Source organism: Physeter macrocephalus, chromosome 20, assembly GCF_002837175.3.
Source record: "Physeter macrocephalus isolate SW-GA chromosome 20, ASM283717v5, whole genome shotgun sequence".
NCBI lineage: Eukaryota > Metazoa > Chordata > Mammalia > Artiodactyla > Physeteridae > Physeter > Physeter macrocephalus.
This window is the reverse complement of record NC_041233.1, coordinates 2,918,788-2,924,878: the sequence shown is the minus strand read 5'-3', so window position 1 is coordinate 2,924,878 and position 6,091 is coordinate 2,918,788. Positions and strand designations below refer to the sequence as shown.

At 44.8% G+C, this 6,091-nt stretch overlaps 1 pseudogene; it reads left to right on the top strand.

Annotated features, from left to right (window-relative positions):
• Positions 1 to 5,142, top strand: part of LOC102990086 (uncharacterized) — a 12,836-nt pseudogene extending 7,694 nt beyond the window's left edge.
• Positions 5,143 to 6,091: the final 949 nt, after the last annotated feature.

The following is a 6,091-nucleotide window of genomic DNA, read 5'->3' as shown; positions in this document are numbered from 1 at the left end:
CTGCCGATGCAGGGGACGCGGGTTCGTGCCCCGGTCCGGGAAGATCCCACATGCCGCGGAGCGGCTGGGCCCGTGAGCCATGGCTGCTGAGCCTGCGCGTCCGGAGCCTGTGCTCCGCAACGGGAGAGGTCGCAGCAGTGAGAGGCCCGCGTACCAGGAAAAAAAAAAAAAATACGGGAGTCTCTTAGAATTTACTAATAATAACTAATGTTTATTGGGCACTTACTACCAGCCAGACACTGTTTGACACAATTTAAACTTGTTAACCTTATGTCACCTTTGCAACAGCCCAGTTATCACACCCATTTTCAGACTGGATAACTGAGGCACAGAGAGTTTAGAACTTGCCCCAAATCACAAACATAGTGAGTGGCCGCGGAGGGGTTTGAACCAGGCATCCTCACTGGAGAGTCCACATTCCTAACCACGATGATATACTGTCTCTCACTAGACAAAAATGACATCTTCTGAGGCCTCAGAACAAACGACCACTCTCCTTTCATATACTGAGACATACTTAGGTAGTAAGTCTTCATACTGTTGCATTTTCATACATACTATTCCCCCACCCCATCCTTCCCTTGGTTTCATTCCCAGAAGTGGGTCAGAGGAGAGAAGTTAGGCCATGAGAGTCTCCTATGTAATTAATGTCCCTTTGCATCTCCCCTTCTAGATTGTAAGCTCTTTGAGGGCAAATGTCATCCTTGTTCATCCTTGCACCCTCTGGCCAGAAACTTACTAGACTGAACGTTCTAAACTGGGATTCTGACACTGGACAGGCTAGTGGATTTATTTCTCCCGTCTCCTGCGAATTATCTGGACATGGCAGTGAGGGACAGTCATGAGAATTCCTATCAGGTGACATAGCTGGAGTTAAATAGGAAATATTCTCATTGAGAACAAAAACAATGCTTAAACAATTCTGGGAAATTTAATTGTCTAAAGGAGATCTTTTCTTTAAAAAAAAATAAACTTGAATGAATTGGAGAAAAGAAATCTATCTTCAGCTCAGGAAATAACATCAGACAACATGAAGCCCCTCATTTGTTAATGCCTGGAAGCAGGAAGTTGGTTCAGTTTCAAATACCATCAGATAAAGGCCATGCCAAAGGATGTTATCATAGTTTTAGGCTAAATATATAATATAAATAACCTTCCTTTTGCAATGCACATTGTCTGAAAGCTCTCATAGTGAGATAATACATGGGAAGTGTGGGCGCTCGTTCTAGACATGGCGTCCTGAGACACCCCTCGCTGTGGCACCTCGTCATCTGCCAGTGATCAGTGTCCTCTAGAGAGCTGGCATTCAGAATGGGCTTGTATGTCAAATGGCTAAAGCCGTTCAGGAAGGCTGCCTAATTTTACGCTGCATTAAGATCCACCTCTCGGTGTCTCTCTAACCTGTTCTGGCCTCAGTTTCCCACGCACAATGAAGGAAGAGCTAACACCACTGACAAGAATCTCTCCACTCAGAGATTCGTTCACGAGTAAATTCTTCATTGAGGCGTGGTCTTCCCGTTGCTGCTTTCTGCCTTGAATAAATAAACATTGTTCTCCATTAGAAAGTCAGTATCTACACCGATTCCAACTTCCTCCGGGAAAGAGACATCTGCCCCCCGGCCCTCACTGCCTCTCATTAGATAAGTAGTCTCATGGCTCAGCCTCATCACCTGCTACATCCACTCAACAGCTACCACCCTGCCCCCGTCTCTTCCAGGTTGGCTGTCTCGTGTGACCCCGGACAGATGGCACGGTCACTCTCAGAGTTCTCACACACAAGGGACAACATTAGCCACCACAGTAATACGTGGCAACCTTATTGTCACTGAAAAGCTCAGCAACCCCAAGGCTTCTTTTTTTCCAACTTTTAGTCTTCCCTCCCAGTGATTGGGAGAGCTTTGCTGACCGTCTCCATGGCAAAACTGGTCTAATTCTCTCACGGCTGATTTCCATGTTGTCTGATCAGAATCCATTCCTGGCTCACCTCTTCCTAATGGGAGAAAGGCAACCACCCCCCAAAATGGATACACACCAAAGCCTTCAAGAGCTTGTAACCCCCCATCAACAAGGCACATTCGTAGGGAACGCAGCTCAGCAAATCTCAGGACGTCACTCAGCAGTTCCAAAGTGGACAACATATAAGTGGACGATGGTCCAAAGTGACAAGGCAGGCTCATTCATAAAGTGCCCAAAGTTAGCCCCCCCTAAAATGCCTTCCTAGATAACCCTTTGCCTGCATGTGTTTCACGATGAGTTCAGTAAATGTGTTCTTTAAACTTCTCTGGCAAACAATATCAACGGTCACGTCTCTATAAGGCTGTTCCTGGGAAAGAAAGGCTCACATCATTTAGCTAATCTGAAATTTGAATCCAAGCATCGATAGAGGATTCTTTCTCCAATTAAATGTGTGTTTTGGGGAGGCAAATCGTTTTATTTCCTCGTTTCCTTCTTTGCAAACAAGAGGGAAACCAGATGAGTGGCTATCAGATGGTCAGAGTTTGCAAATGATGGGTAAAAATTTAAGAAAAAATAAGATGGTCGGACATATAATATTACTAACATTTTACTTTAAGGAAGTTTATTTTTCAAAAAACTTTCGCCAACTTCCCTCACCATTACGTCATAAAGAAAAGCCTTTTTAGCCTCAAAAAAAAAAATAAAAAGACATGATATCAGAATACAGGGCACTCCCTTAAATGGAATGAATTTTTGCTTTTGGAAAGCTGGCACATAGCTGGGAGTAGAATTAAGCTACTAATACTCGTGGTGGCATGTCCCCAAATGGTGCTGAGCGACTGCCTTCCGGGCACCCAGTGGGAGTCCCTTCCCAGCCCCTTGGAAGCCAGTGTGGCCAAGTGACTTGTTTGGTCAATAGAACATGGAGCAGAGGTGCCGTGTCTCACACCTGGGTGGAAGCAGTCAAAAACAGTGGCTGACTCAACCTGTTGTCTGGGGTAGCACCCTGGATAATGGGAGCCTGTCTTGAAGTGAAGCTTCTGTTAGCCTCGGTCCCAAGGTGACTCCATTACAAGAGTCCCCCCTGTAGACCCCCATAGAACAGGTAGCATGAACAAGGAAAAAAACTTACACTGAATTAAGCTCTTTGGATTTGGGCGTCACTTGTTGCCACAGGACAGCCTAGCACACCAAAGCCTATTACCTGGATTTTTTATTACTTTTTATTATTATTACTATTAATTTAATAAAATTAAATTTAATTAATTTAATTATTAATTTAATTATTGTATTATTATTTATTATTATTTTTTATATTACGTGATGTCTCAGATGATGACTCTGGAACTGTGAACCACCTTCAGACTGTCACCAACAATACTCACCTTCTTCAATAGTGCAGAGTCCCCCAAATTCTAACTAAACGTGTTCTAGTATTTAGCAAGGCATTCCTCTAGGAATGAAGGCTTAGTCTTGGCCATAGCAAAAGCACACTAGAGGGCATCCCTGGTGGCGCAGTGGTTGAGAGTCTGCCTGCCGGTGCAGGGGACGCGGATTCGTGCCCCGGTCCAGGAAGATCCCGCATGCCGCGGAGCGGCTGGGCCCGTGAGCCATGGCCGCTGAGCCTGCGCGTCCGGAGCCTGTGCTCCGCAACGGGAGAGGCCACGGCAATGAGAGGCCCGCGTACCGCAAAAAAAAAAAAAAAATAAGCACACTAGAACGGTCTCCTGCCAGCACCGGCGGAGGAAGTTTCGCAGGTAGAGCCTCCCTTGGAGGACTCCTTGCTCTGGGTTGGAATGAGAAGGTTAAAACAGCTTCCAGTCTGGTCTCGCAATGTTTTATGGGACTTCAAGCAGATTTTCTTGAGAGGAAAGGGAAGACCCTTCTTCCTTTCATCCACCCTGCATCCTGAATTATGGATATGATGGCTGGAGCTCTAGAAGCCATTTTGGACCATGCAGACAAGAGCCACAGCCTAGGAATGGCAAAGCAGAGAAGTGGAATTAGTCTGGTTCCTTGACAACCTTGTGGAATTGCCATACCACCCCTGGACTGCCTTCCTTCGGATTTCCTTTATGTGACAAAGGAAAAACTGTTATCTTGTTTGTGCTACTATCAGTTTACTTTTTTCTTACATGAAGCCAAATCTCAATCTATTATATAAGTTTTTTAAATTATTTTTTAAATACCATGTATCTCATTCTTTTTTAACTTCTGTTTTTAGGGGTTTTATAATTTTAAAATCATGTATATAACTGATTTTGAAAGAAATATGAATCCATTGAAGAGATGTATTTTTTTTTATTAATGGATAAACCGTTAGACCTTGGAGCCCACTGATGTGGAACACAGAGCATGAGGTGTCACCTGGGTTCCAGACTGTTCTTCAGGTGTCTGAATCTCAGCTACCCTGCACAGGGCCAGGGGAGGATGGCTAAGAAACTGTTGCTTTGATCATCTTGGTGGGACTTTGAGGACTTTTGTTACCCAACGCTCTCTTCTCAGTAGGTTGGCATCTCAAAGTCTCTGGCATGAAACCTCTGAGGATATGATTCCCATTTCCCTACCCCCAGAGCAGAAAAGAGAAAAAAGCCACCTCTGCTTCTCTTGCTTTGACTCCAACTAGCCTTCTGTGCTTTCTCCAAGACCAATTAGTCATTAATGTTCACCTGGCCGTCTAGAAACCCGGAAGTGTGAAGTCTGAACCAAAGTATGTATAGTATGTATATGTAGTACGTAGGGAAACGTAGAGGTCTGATAACAACATCCCGTGTGAAATTAACAGAACCTTGAGGCAATATTAAGCAACTTCCTGTTTTACTCTCTTAGGACCTATTTAGTGTCTAGGCTCTTAACCCTTCAGTATACGATTTGATTGAGAATTATACCTGCCCAAGGACCACAGGGGTGAGGAACCTCCACAAGGATTTCCCTGGAGAAGAGGGACAGACTCAGGCCGTGTCACAGTGTGACAGTCCTGGGTGCCTGCAGTGTAGACAAGGTTCCCAGGAGGAGAAGGAGGACTACGGAGCTGGTGGTGATCACTTGGGAATAGTTTCCAGTTTCATCAAGGATGTTCCCGGCTCCTCGGCCACCCACTTAGAGATCGACGGCAACTTTATGACCATCCTGGTTCACGTGGAATCGATAAATCTGCAGCTGCCCACCTTCTATGAAAGCAACTAAATGTGAATGCTACAACCAAGTAGACATTTTGGAAATTATCTGTGTGAAAGACTCCTCCCATTCATGCATATTTACAAGAACTGACTCTAATGAAATAACTGATTTGAAGTGGGTGGCACGTACTAGGGGTCGGTCATTGCTACTCTCTACCTTCCCTTCGTCTATTCTGCTGTTACTCATTTCCCTACCCCAACTGAGAAATAAGACGGTCCAGTGGAAGTTTACATGAAGTATCTTAAGGAGACTTGACCATCTTATGAGTGAGACATCTCCATCCATTCATTCTTCAAAGGAAGTCACCCTCCCAAATCAAAATCGTCTATTGTCTTTACCTGCCAGAGCCATGGCTGAAACACATGCAGCTTGTTGAAAGTCCAGCTCCTCCTCTGGCCCAGGGCCAACGCCAGGAGCTCCTCTGACTGTTTTTTTCCATGGGCCCTTTAAACAGCAAAGCAGCACCGTGCTCAGACCACAGCCCTTCCCTGAAGATGCTGACTAAAGCACTTTCTCCATCAAGAAGATTTTGTCCTAATCCAGTGGCTTCCCACCTTCCTGGTCATAAAAAGCTGAGACTATCCCATGATTCGCTAGAGACTGTGGTCCCAGAAGCAATGCCTGTGCACACAAGAGTGTATACTGATAGCCACACAGACACTCAATCCATGGTTTACTTTTGCCGCTAACCAGCCAATGTGGGTGTAATTAGCACCTCCTGGGTACACAGCCCAGTGCTGTTTGTTTCTTTTTATTTAAAGAATAAAAGTGGAATAATTCCTTCCTGCTTTCTCATATGGCTGTTGTCATCACTGAAAGAGCTCAAATATGAGAAAATGCTTTGAAACTCCAGTGATGTATTCAATACAAACGTCAGCTATCAATTATCTTTTCACATCAGTCCACAGCCCCGTGTTTTTCTGTCTGTGCATGCCTCTTTCTTTTTTTTTTTTTA